The following is a 13,512-nucleotide window of genomic DNA, read 5'->3' as shown; positions in this document are numbered from 1 at the left end:
TCCTTGAGGGCAATTAAGGACTACCTGGCTGAGTACGTGTAAGTGTTCCTGCAACTCCAGTGCTACCACTACCGGCTATTAGTGCCCCCTTCTTAGCTCATTTGCTGTAAGATGAAACCCTGTCGATGCACCTGTGTTAAGTTTCAGCCTTGCTGACTTTCACACCGAGCTCTCTCTCCATTTGCTCAGCTGAAAGGTAAGTGGAGAACAGGTGGCACTGGGAGAACACCAAGAGGATGCACTCAGGTAACCCACAAAGAACAGCACTGCATGACATGAAACACGGCTCTGCCACTTAGAGAAAAACATGTAAAGAGCCTCTAACCATGCTGGATGCATCTAAGTGAAATAAAAGTAAAAATGGTTCCTGCCTCCAGGCCAGCCCAGTTTTCCCATCAGTTTATCTAACCTCCTTAGCGCTGCTAGTTGTTCAGCTCAGGTTTCTTGGGAGAGGTGAGGTTCTGTGACTGCAGAAGGTGCCAGGATGGCCCCTGAAAGAAGGAGAAGGGCGTGCATGGAGCGGTGCCACTGATACAGCACTACTCTCCGGTAGCAGCTGGTAAGCTGCTTAAAGAGCTTGTTCTTCCTTCCAGGGCAGTGGAGACCTGTGAAACTGGAAGACGACATCACACAGAAAATAGTTTCTGTTAACTTTTGTGACAAAAAGCCCACCCGTACAACTGCAAAGGAGCAGAGAGAGACAAGCCCAAATTAAACACAAAATTACAGGCTGAGGGAAAGGGACAACCTGTACAGGCCCCTCCATGGGGAGCCCCAGGGTCAAGGTGTGACATACATCAGAGAAGCCAAAGGGAATGGCAATCTTACACTGTGCACATGCACTAAACATTCATATTCCACTCCAGTAACTTAAAAATAATTTTATGCTGTATTTTAAATTTGCAAAATAGTAGAAGTGCAAATTCGGCACTGCATCATTTTGTGGAAGAAAAAGGATGGCCAATTATATAGATCTCTTAAACACCCTTGCACAAAGGGCACGAGACTCCTACCTCCAGAAAAAATTACTAATTGTAAGAACCACACAAATGCAAGGTGAATGTCTGGAGGCACTCACCACCAGCCAAATGAACAGACAGGACAAAAAGCACTAGTTCCAATCTTTAAGTATTTACTTTCCTATTTGAAAAGCACAAGTAAGCTGCATAGGCATCTCAACTGCACACTTTCACATGAAAAAAAATCACAGGTATGTTAAATCTGGCATCGTCTGTTCTCAAATTTTAATGTTGGTTCAAAAAATAACACTGCTTAGAGGCAGAAAGCAAGCTGTACTCCTCAGCTCATTTTTGCTCAGTTTACATCCTGACTCAAGTTGCGTCAAAAAGTTTCTCACAGAGAGGTCAAAAAAGAAACTCAAAGGATGATATACTTTTCATGCGGACACAGACACTGTTTCCTCTATCTAGTTTACACCCTTCTTAGCACCACAGGAGCTAGTCTATTAAAACAGACTTACACCAGCCTTTCAACACCCGATTAAGGCAAACAAGAAACCTTTATTCCCGCCTGAACTGTTCAGGCATTCCTCCGCTTGGACACAAGCAAGTGCAAGCACACATGAGCTGCTAAGCAAATGCAGCTGACTGGGATTGTTCATTTGTCCATTTCTAGAATTTGTCCCTCAGGGCATTTTTAAACACCGTTTTCTTCTTCAACTAGGAATAAAGAAGGAAACTTTCCCACTTCAAACTGCCATCACCAGTTTCCAAAGGGAGGTATAACAGAGCATGCCTCCAGTTCGAGACAAACTTTGAGTAACTACCAGGGCATTGGTCCCACTCTTCATCTTCTCCCACTGTTCCCAGGAAAGAGATGTTTTCATGGCAGATCTTGCTACTATAGCATTAGCCTGGAATTGAAGATGTGACATGTTTTTTTCATAAACCAATTGGCCAAGAATCTGACTTAAACTACACACGCAGTTCAGTAATACAGCTACAAAACTGGATTTACCTCTGGAAATACTTTTTCCATCAAAAAGGCAAGAAACCATTTGACATCTATGATGATGACCCTACCTTGGTTTATCAGACAGAATTAATGAAATAATATTGCATATCCAAACTGCAACCATATACCCCTTTTAAATTGCTCATTTAAAAATCTAAAATAGATTAAGAAAGGCTAGCAACTGCTCATCATCAGAAAAACATACTGTTTAGGAAAAAGTATAGTTTATGCACATAACAAAGCTGAAATTAAAAAAATACAGTGTTCCATTGTGCAATAGCTATCTGCTCTAGCACTATGCTCTTTTACATTTATACACACATATATATATATATATTTTCCAGTCCTGTCAAATGCATCTGCTTCCCTTGGCATAAAGCAAACTTTTTTTTTTTTTGGGGGGGGGGGGCGCATATGCAGAAAAAGTATCAGTTTGCAAGACACTGAAGTGAAAAGCTTTGAAAATTCTACAGCTATTAAACAACAAGAACTGTGTTAGCACCCACAGGAACAAAAAGGATGCTACTCCATGAAACAATATCCAAGCCATCAAGTATGACTGCTTTTGCTGCAGGTATCAAATAGGATTATGTTCAGCATTTATTCTGGAATACTCAAAGATTCTAACCTGTTCTTGCAAAACTACAGATGCAGATTATTTTTTCAACCATTCTCTCACCAAAAAATGGTTTCACATATTCTCAGTAAGGAACTTTTCTTTTCCTAGTTTTGTGATTCCTACATTTTAAAACTTACAATGTGTTGATGTATTAGTTATTTATGACAGCCTAACTCCTTAACATAAAATTTCAATTTCCGAAGTTACATTATTGCAAAATCAAAGATTTTAATGCTACTCCTCCTTTCTACAGGAACACATCCTATTTATAAGAATGGCTACCTCAGAAAAGAATGCAACTGAAGCCAAAGGAATTATTCATGTGTGCAAAACATCTTCAAGGGAATCTAGGCTTTAATCTTTTTTTATTTTTGTGATTTCACTATAGCCAATGTTTAAACATCGATATTACTCATTTAGCTCTTTTAAACATTAGCCAAACTGAAATGGTACAATAGTACAATCTCAAGACTAAGCAGCAAATTTGGAAATACAAAGGAATTCAAAAAATCAATCGAAAATTATTTCTCTGTTCCTACCAGCACCTTGGAGACAACAGCTACAAGAAAACATTAGTCTGGACTACAGACTGAGAACAACTTAGGCTAGAGGACAAGCAGGGTTGGAACAACCCGCCCATGCCAGGTGCACCAACTCATTCTCGTGCTGGAAGACATCCCATCAGGACACGGATGTTCCTTAACCAACTGAGAAAGGTGATGGAAGTTGCTGTCCCTGCTACAGTGAGCGCCTGGGGGTTTCTGCTTAACGCATCCTGAAAAAAAAAAAGCTATAAAACCTCTTGAATTCTTGTATTACATATTTTCAACACATAGTAGAGGAGTGCAAATCATTCATCACTTGAACAACATTCGTATCTTTAGGACTTCAGAACAAGACAGACTTATTTTTGTTCTTACTTCCTCCATAAGGAAGAGAGAGGATTCATGTGAGCTACAGGGACTGTAACATCACAAAAATGCCTCAGAAATCAATGTTTAGAGAAAGGATGCAAAATATTCATCACTTAGTTTAACAGTGTTCAAAACCACCAGATTACATCCTGCACTGAAGATGCACGAACATCTTCTCTAGCCCCTGTCTCAAGAGACCAGGAAGCTAACCGTGGGAAGTCAGTCCCTGCAGAATCCAAATAAAGTTTACTACCATAAAGTTTGCTAGTCACAAAGGTACATTTCTCCTTTCCACTGTGTTCTCGGTGCTTCAGGACTGCTGTAACAATATATCTTATTCACAGGCTTCTGCTTTTAAATGCAGACCACAATGGCCTTTTGCTGTACTGAAAGGGAGGTTTCATGTAAAGATCAGGCCTTTGATAATGCTGGAGAAGTAACCATTTACAAAACACTAGCTTAAAATATGTTTTTAAACAATTTCTTATTTCCCCTTCCACTTTAATTCACGACTAAGGATTGGTGCTCCTCCAGTCCTTCGTGCTGGGAACAGACAGTGGAGATCTGATCACAGAGGCGTATGGTTTCTCCCAAAACAGTGTTCCCACATCCGCCCCACAGACGGCTGATCTTCACTGTCTGGCAGAAAAGCAAACCACTGCCACCAGCTCCTTCCAGTGCTGCTTGCTCTCAAATGCCGTTGCAAAGCATGCCATGTAAGAGATAGCTGCTGGGGAAACTGGGAGACAGACCATGGTCAGCCGAGGCTGGCTGGCTGGAGGCACCTGGTAATGAGGCACAACGGGCTGGGAGCTTCCAAGACATTTCTGCAGCTTGAGGAACAAACGCTACTTAGTGTTGATTTAAAAGCAGAGCATCAAGTGAGAACAGGGTTACTCACCTACACCTGAGAGAGGATGAAAACACCCCCCCCAGTGTCAAGATCCAAAGAGCACGGGTGTACCCTCCCCTCAAACAACTGCAGCAAAGACATCTTACACAGCCCAATCCAAGAATTTAATTGATTTTTCCAGAGAGAGGATTAGAACACCACTTGATTGAAGTTTACAATGCCTATATGAAGATAAATCAGCAGAAAAGGGTGCCACAGCTTCAGTAAAAGGTGTATACCGATATAAAATGTAGAAGGTGGAAAGCAAGTTATTTACCTGTATTGGGTTTACGTGGAAAGGATTTGGTAGTAGGGGGCTGCAGGGGTGGCCTCTGTTAGAAGAGTCCAGAAGCTGCCCCATGTTAGATAAGGGCCAGTTTCAGCCAACTCCAAAGGGACACGCCACTGCCAAGCCAATAAGCGATACCGAGTGTGCCTCCATGAGAACAAATTTAACAAAGGAGAAAAAAAACTGCTGTACAACAGCAGCTGGGAAAGAGAGGAGTGAGAAACAGCCTTGCAGACACCGCGGTCAGTGCAGCAGGAGGGCAGGAGGTGCTCCAGGCACGCAGCACAAGTTCCCCTGCGGCCCGTGGAGAAGCCCCTGGTGGAGCAGGCTGTCCCCCTGCAGCCCATGGGTCCCACACGGAGCAGATCTCCACGCTGCAGCCCCCCCGTGGAGGAGCCCCCGGTGGAGCAGGTGGATGTGGCCTGGAGGAGGCTGCGGCCCATGGAGAGCCCCCGCAGGAGCAGGCCCCGGGCCGGAGCTGCAGCCCGTGGAGAGGAGCCCACACAGGAGCAGGGGGTCTGGGGGGAGCTGCCGCCCGTGGGGGACCCGTGCTGGAGCAGTTTGCTCCTGGGGGATGGACCCCGTGGTACGGAGCCGTGTGGGAGCAGGTCTTGAAGAGCTGCTGCCCGTGGGCAGCCCCCGCAGGCTCAGTTTGGGAAGGACGGCATCCCGTGGGAGGGACCCCACGGGGAGCAGGGGCAGAGAGGGACCGTGAAGGAGCTGCGGAGGTGAAGCGTTAGGGACTGATCCCAGCCCCCATTCCCTGTTCCTCGGCACTGCTCAGGGGGAGGACTTGGAGAGGGTGGATGGGGAGAAGGTATTTTTAGTTTCTCTCTGCTCTAGCTTGTTAGTAATAGGTAATAAATTACATTAATCTCCCTATGCTGAGTCTGTTCTGCCTGTGACAATACTTGTTGAGCAATTTCCCTGTCCTTAGCTTAACCCTTAAGACTTTTCCATCATATTTTCTCCCTTTTCTTTGAGGAGAGGGTGTGAGAGAACAGTTGTTTGCGAGTTCAGCCGCCCAGCAAGGTAAAGTGTAGTATTTTAGTGGTTTTATCTGCACACATTTTGGGTTTAGCCTTTGATATTCATCACAATGCCAACCATTCTCCATGCACTTTCCCCCACTGCATCTGTTGAAAATAAAAGCCAGGAAGCATAAGTTAAGCCAGCAAAAGAAAAAATCTGGATTGCAGTCACGTCCCAAAAGGCTGGGCACCCAACAGCAGCGAGTACTCTGCCATCACAGCCATCTCCCCACTCAAGCAGACAAGCTGCGGTCACTGCTGGCACAGAGCAGTGCAGCGAGCACCCAGCCTCTGAAGGCATGTGGTGTGCTTTATTTTTGGATTTCTTTTTGAAATGAGTGTTATGCCTTTAATGTGGGAACATTTCAAAGCTCTTTAATCTTTTGGCTTTAACGTGCATATTACAATAACTCCAGACTGCAGAGGGAAGCTAAAAAAACGTAGAAGAAAGGTGCCTGAATCACACTATTTTACTGAACAAAAGATTGGGGCGTGATTAGCTGGAAATTATGTTTCCGGGTCAATTGTTCTTTCACTGCTTCTCTACTTATGCATAGACTGCTTTTGTGTTTTGTGCACAGCTAGGGATCCTGGGGACTGACACACTGAAAAGAGACAAGCTGAGCAGCCAAGGAACTGGAAAACCAGTAGAGCTTCAGCCCCTTTTGCAACTGGCGATGGAGCATGACTGAACCACAGGCAGGGACCCACCTGCAGGTACCCAGTGGTCCTGTTAATGCCCCACCCTGTGAGCTGGGGCAGTGGCAGGTAGGAAATGGAGGGGGGTATCATGTGAACTGCCTCACAACTGCTGGAAACTAAGAAACCAGCGCCTGGATTTTAAAATGGGTTGTCTCCTTCTCAGTGGCTGATGTCAGGCTGATGTCAGTCTGTCCCAGCACCCAGGGAGAATGCATAACTGCAGGCTAAGCAAACTGTACCTGAAACAGCCAACATCTCTACACTAAAGCTTTGCTTGCGGTCTCTATCTCCACGTTTGCAGCTTCAGAATTTGTCTCATCATTCCAATATTCCTGAGAGAAACAGCTGCTGGACTTCTAAGAATGCTCAAGTGTTATCTTTTACTTTAAAACCATGCTACCAAACCAAACTACTTTTACTCACTACAAACGTGAGCAGACTCCAAGAACTTTGAGCTAACTTTTGAGAAACCTCAACTTCCTTCTCTCTTCTGAGCTTTCGGAAGCATTATTTGGGATCTGTTGGCTACAGCTGGCAAGCTGTCTCTAAGACAAGACTGACTCAAACTGTCCTTTTTAAAGTAGCTCCTTGTGGCACTCAATATTAAATATCTGTATGCAAAATAAAAAAAAAAATATGGTGTAAAATCTGATTTGAATCACCACACCGTTGTGTGGGCAGAGTGTTTGCCATCACACAGCATTAGACATTTTACAGGCATGTTGTGCAGATATGGTACTTACCACTTCCTCCTTATTCAAGAAACTGCAATACATCCAAGTCTGACAAAATCATCAAGTAAAACACTTGGGAGAGGCCAGACAGGGCAGGGAGTGGAGCAAGAGAGAGGGAGAATGATGGCATGAGAGAGACAGCACAATGCCGTGTCCAGAACAGACCCTCCTCGGCTCTGTTGCTCACATACAGAGAGGTTTTGATAAGACTTGTGTATAATGGTTCTTAAGCAGAAACCACAGCAAAGGGCAACAAGACCAGAATTTTTATTAAGAGACTCAAGACTATAGAAAACCATATTGATATCTTACCCCATCAGCTGTGTTACTTTAAATGAGATCCTTAACAGCTTCCCCTTAACAATTCACTGCTTTTGTTGATGTGTGATTTCATATATTTCTCCTCTTTCCTTAAGTAGAAAAGGCAGAAATACAACGTACAAATTCCTTTTTCCATTGAATCTAGTGGCAGCCAGTAGATAATTCATGCTAATTTTCAGTCTTTTTATTTTGAAATCAGATAAAATTTGATAATTTTACAGATATTAAATCATTTCTTCCTGAGTATTAGAAATTGCTTCTGATCACCAAACGAAATTAGGTTAATGAGGGCAGAAATACTTATGCCTACTTTACCTACTAACTAAATCATGCAGAGTGACCCCAAAGAACAGGGCAAATCTGAAACAATATATATTTAAGTGGGGAAGAATTAGGCAAAGTCCCAGACAGCACAAAATTTTTCTTAACTTCTGTGCATTTGAAAAGTTCCATCAAAAATAACATTTTAAATACCAGTGGCTGAAAAAAATTGGTTAAAGTAATGCAGCCTTCAGTAGAAACACAGATGTTCAAAGCACAGCAAACTGAAAGAATTCACTTCACTGGTCTATATGCAACACAAAATGCTTCTCCCATCTTATGCCCCCCAGCCCCTGTGTCTGTGAGCTGATGTCTGGCACTGCGTGGTTTCCCAGAGCATGGGAATTCCCACACTGCCTATGTTTTTTCCCAGTGTTGGCCCAGCCTGCTCAGCTCTGCCTGGCTGTGACACCTGCTATAGCTGCTCACTGCAGCTGCACTCCAGCCGGGTTGGCCTTCAAGTTTCTATTTCAAACTGCCAATATCCAGGTTAATCCTGCAAAAACAGAGGGAAATGTGAAATGCAGTGCTTTAACACCGCATACAGAGCTCAGCACACACTGAAGTTACAATTCCTGGCTACCAGACTTGGTGCCTAAAATACATTTGCTCAGCAAAAACACTGAATATTGGTTTCAGATTATTTCAAAACAATAAAATAACAGGACACAAAGGTAAGAGTTTATTCACGGGAGCTGGGTGATTTGCTTCTCTCAAGTGTTAGTCTCCCATAAACCGATGGGAACTTTAGCTTTGACTCTGCCCTTCATGAACAGAAAAAATGCTACTTCTCTCACTCAACATTACGACCGCAGGTCAGCATAAATGTCACTGTAGCATGACAGGCAGGGATCTCCTAGACTGTCCTGTCTGAGCTCTGCAATACCACAAGCCTGTGCTGCCTCTTCAGAGAGGTTTCATCAGGATAAGCTTAAAATACCTGAGGCTCCACAATGCTCCTTCAGATGAAACCAAGGCCACACCTCACCTCCCCAAACCTTGACCGCAGTCACAGCTCAAAACCTTTCCTTTTCCACTATAAATTGGTTCCTAGCTAGTTAAACTTCTGGCTCTTACGTCAAAAGCTGCCCCCTTCCATTTATTTTTCTTTGGGGCAGTTTCTCCACACTTTGTGGATTTATAGACAACAATCCTTTCCAAATTCATTGGTTTTCCTTCAAAGCTGAGGCTTATGAGTTATTTTAATGGTGGTTGCTCAAAAAACTACATTAGTGTAGAAACAAAGCCCTTCATGAGCAGCAGCACAAATACAAGCTTCAGAGGTCTGTATCCCCCAGGGAACCTCACGGGGCAGCAGCTCAAACAGCAAAGAAGGACCAGGATATTTCTGAGGAAAGGGGCCATTTCTCAGGGCTGAGGTTCACCATTTTTAAAGATGTGCTTGCCAAGAGATCTGCAGTGACTCAAGAAACAATGAATTGGGTCCTGGGTAATTTACAGTGAAAGGACTATGCTGCCAAAAAGCACAGCCCATCCTGCCAACTGTTTGTGCAGTGTTGGGCCCATACCTTACTGCATCTAGAACCCATGTTTATCTGGCAATACCTGTTGTTGAATAGCAAATACAGAAAGATAACCTGCATAGTATAATTTTATAAAACAAATTATCATTATGTCCTCAAAGAAGAAGCTGTGCATTATCAATTTACTAGGTATCTTGAGTGTTATCAGTGGAGCACTAGTTAGAAGCAGGCATACTGACCTATCTAGATTTTCAAATGGCTTTTGCCAGTGTGCCCCTCTCAAGAAATAGTGCATACTTCATAATAGTCCTTGTTATCAAGTCGGGAAGAGATAGAGTTGGAGTTAATAACTTGCATCAATAAAAATAAATCAAGATGGTATTTGATATAACACCATAATCATCAACTAGTTCTGCAGAGACAATGGTGACTTCCAGAACAAAGGTGCTTTACAGACAGAAGAGAGTCAAGCCAAAGGGTTTTTTGTGTTGAGAAAACTTACTAATTCAGTTCCTCAAAATGCAGATTTTCCAAATGCAACTGGAGAAGGCTCTGAGCAGCTCAACCCAACTTTGATGTTATCCCAGCTTTGTGCAGGAGGTTGAACAAGTGACTTCCAAAGGTTTCTCCCAAAACTGTTTTCTGTGGTTGCATGGAACCTATATGACCAGACCTTTGTCATAAACTGGTGGTTCAGAACCAGAACAGACTGAAAAGAAAGTGTTGGTGTACTGACCAGCTGTGTTAGCCAGCGTGCTGGTCCTCATACTGACACAGCGAGGAAACAGAAGCACTGGATATAGCAAGAGTTATTTCTGTCAGGAACTTGCCATTGCGTAAGGCATAGCAAAGTCTTATAAAGAATGCTGCACATCTTTCCATTTCATGTAAATCGGTATCGTTTCTAAGCAGAAGGCAAATAGGGAAGGAATACAGGGTAGTACGTGGTGCAGTGAGTTTGAGGGAAGTGACCCAAGAGTCTAGCAGAACAAGCCAGAATATGACTGTGCCAAATACAGCAGAGAAGGAAAAAAGGAAAGCAATTTCCTGACCTGTAGGAGAGAGGCACAGGACCAAATGAGGCTTTTTGTACAAAGGCAAGAAATAATCAATGCTTTTGAGGTAGAACTGATATGGGCAGCAGATGACAGCACAGCAAGGCTATGCTAGATGAGCCAGGAGCGCCTTTATCTTCCCATAGCTTTTCAGAAAGCATTTCCAAGAGGCCCCAAAGCGCCATACGTGCTGCAGGAGGGCAGCTCCTCACCAAGCTACCACACCAGCCCAAAGAAACACGACCAGGCAGCCCTGGGCACTGCTGTGCACCAGAGAAAGCAGCTGAGAGCACCCAGGGCACAGAGGGGCTCCTGCTGTGATCCTGCAGGAAACCAGAGCGCCATCTCTCTGCCTCTCTCTCTCCCTGCTCTGTTGCACGTCCGCTCCACTTCGGCCAAAGCCACAGACCGCCTGCAGCAGTACAGGGTGCCTTTGCCATCCCCCCCACCTAGCAGGGCACGTACACATCTTGTACCACCACGACCTCCCTGCTCCATCTCTGCCACTTCCCAGATATCTGCTAACACACAGCAGGTCTAACGATTACCCCATCACAGCTCTCCAGGAACCTAAGAACAGCAACAGATTTACCGAGGGACAAACACTGCTTCCTGTATGGACAACGTTACATCTGCTCCTGAAACAGGGTGGAAATCTCCCATCCTCTTGGCTCACAGGCAACCCCTGACATACCAACACCAGTGAGCAAATGAGACAGAAGTGCTTCAGGTTTACTACAACAGAACTACAGAGTGAAAGATAGAGTGAGTTAATGCAACCAAGATAACAAAGCAAGCTCAGACACGGAAGCAAGGAATACAGCAGTCCACGGGTGATGAAACCATGCTATTGAGTAGGACTTAGATTATGCACCTACTTTGGGGACCTCTTACTGTACCTACATTAATTTTAGACTCGTTTTTTGTTCAGAAATTTAGGCAGCTAACTGTTCTCTGAAGGATAACCTAAACAATGTGAGCAATCACTGAACAAGACACCAAGATTTCATCTCTGAGAGACAAAAACCTCAGGTAAGGGTGCCAGCAGCCTCCTAACACAGGTCCAGAAGTCATCTATTCCAAACTATCCCACCCCACACACATTAAACTAGTATTCGCTACCAACACTTCCACATACGAACTGCGTATGCCTGAAATCCCACTGAGCACCAGGAGTCTGTACACACTGCAAGTGTCAGTGGATGTAAAAATATGCATATGCTCACTTTCCTGGAATTCTGTCCATCTAGGGGTACTGCTGCTTTCAAACCACTCAGAGGGCTGTGCTGTTTGCATGTTTCACAGAACAGCCACTATAGCTCCATATCTGAGGGACCCATAGGGGTGTCAGAACCCTCACCAACCTGACCCAACACTCTACAAGTGAAAAAAAAAAAAGGCTAGGGGTTTAGCTAGGACATATCCCAAACGATGACTATGGCTCAACAGCAAGAGCAGCACGGATCGCACAGTGACAGTGAAGTATTCCATTTTTAACCATTCTCTCACCTCTTGCCAGGATACTCTGCTGCCTGGTTGTTGTTCTGGGTCTCCTAATGAGAGAAAGTCTGCAACTAAACAGACAGCGTTAGTGTTTTCTGCCTCTTCCCAAGCAAAGGGACTATACTGTCCTGATTAATATGACTGTTCTCTACTTTATGCCCCATTTGGGCTACATCAGAGCACTGAACCTAGGCAAGAACCCACCAGAAGGCAGGTATGCAAGGGAGCAGCAACAACAACAAAGCCAAAACCTTAAGCTACTGTCAAGGAACTATGTTACACCAAAGGCTACCAGCGAAACAATTCTGCTCCTTCTTTTTGCCATTGCACTATAAAAGCTATGACCATCAAAATACTGTCCTTTTTTTCCTGTATAATTCAAAGCAGCCTGTTTCATCCGTGCTGTCCTATAGATCAGATGGTACTCTGGCAAGAGAGTAACAGTCAATAGCCACATTCCTCAAATGCAACGGAGCTCTTATTGCAAGAATTAGATGTTGTATTTCTAGTCTCTTCCACATTCACTCGGTGCAATCAAGAAGAGCTATTTAGAAAATGTCCTCAAGCACATCATGAAAGCTTGCTTAAGACCAGAAAGCCTACTTTCTTTTAAAGTAAATTTCTTCAACAGGTTATGGTGCAAAGCACAGATTGAAGCCGCAATAGGCTTGTGCCTACAGAGCCAGCAAGGACACTGATGCTGAGAGAAGCTGCAAACATTCCTAACAAGGACAGCAGAACGGGCCTCACAAGTATCATGGGTCACCCAAGACTGAGATCTCACCTGCTGACTGTTAAAACGGATTGAACCCTACACAAAAAGCAGGCAGCTCTGCCAACAGAAACAAGGAGGTCAATGGAAAGGGAAAAGGGAAAAGGAGCAGCAGAGCTGGAAATACTGTCTAGAAATGCTGAATATTATCTGGACTACTAAAGAGCTAGCCATCCTGCCCTGAAATACAATGATAGGAGAAGAGGGGCTGAGAAAAACATATGGAGCTGCATGAACACCAGACTTTTTTTTTTTAACGAGAACGCACTCTCAGGCTCCAGGAAACGTCACCATGGACTAATGCTCAAAATTTATTTTAGACATCTTGTGGACTAAAGCTCCCAGAGTGCAGGGTGTGCTACCTGAACACAGAGACCACCCGGTGCACCCTCAGCACACCAGGATTAACAAGCAGCCTGTGCGCGAGGCAAGCTGGCTGCTGCTCCCCTCGGAAGGCTCTCCCAGGCAGCCACACGCAGCACGGCAGAAGGTGAGACCCCGCCAGCCCCTGCCCGGCCCAGTGGCACCACGGAGAGCACCAGCCCAAAGCCCAAAGGGAATCATTCTGCTTCCAGGCAAGTTCATTCACACATCTTATTAACGGTGAACTTGGTTGCTTTACCAACTCCGGAGAAGCGGGAGGAAAAGCATGTAAGAAGATTACGTTAATACTATATTTAAGCATATGTAAGGACAGTGAATGAAATACTGATTATGCACTCACTCAATTCAAAAAAAAAAAAAAAAAAGGGCAAAAAACCTCACTTACTAATAATAGTTTCCAGGGGATAAGAGAAGAGAAATCAGGCTGCACCAGAAAAACAGACACAGCGACAGTAGTACTCACATCCATCAGCACTGGAGTCTATGGAAATCAACTTTGGCATAACAGGACAACCTA

The 13,512-nt window shown here is 44.3% G+C and overlaps 1 protein-coding gene across 9 annotated transcripts in view; it reads right to left on the bottom strand.

Moving 5' to 3' along the window:
- ADARB1 (adenosine deaminase RNA specific B1) overlaps positions 1-13,512 on the bottom strand; it is a 76,960-nt gene that overhangs the window by 56,044 nt on the left and 7,404 nt on the right. The window contains exon 1 of one of the 9 annotated variants that reach the window (XM_083841130.1): positions 410-11,796. The exons of 7 other annotated variants lie outside the window; for them this stretch is intronic. The gene's annotated coding sequence lies outside the window, so the exon portion shown is untranslated. Of the gene's footprint in view, positions 1-24; positions 368-409; positions 11,797-13,512 lie in introns of those variants that run through there. One more of the 9 variants, XM_083841128.1, reaches the window with a different exon arrangement.

Source organism: Anser anser (assembly GCF_964211835.1).
Source record: "Anser anser genome assembly, chromosome: 6".
Lineage (NCBI taxonomy): Eukaryota > Metazoa > Chordata > Aves > Anseriformes > Anatidae > Anser > Anser anser.
Note: the sequence above shows the minus strand (reverse complement) of the source record. Positions and strands in the feature narration are given on the sequence as shown.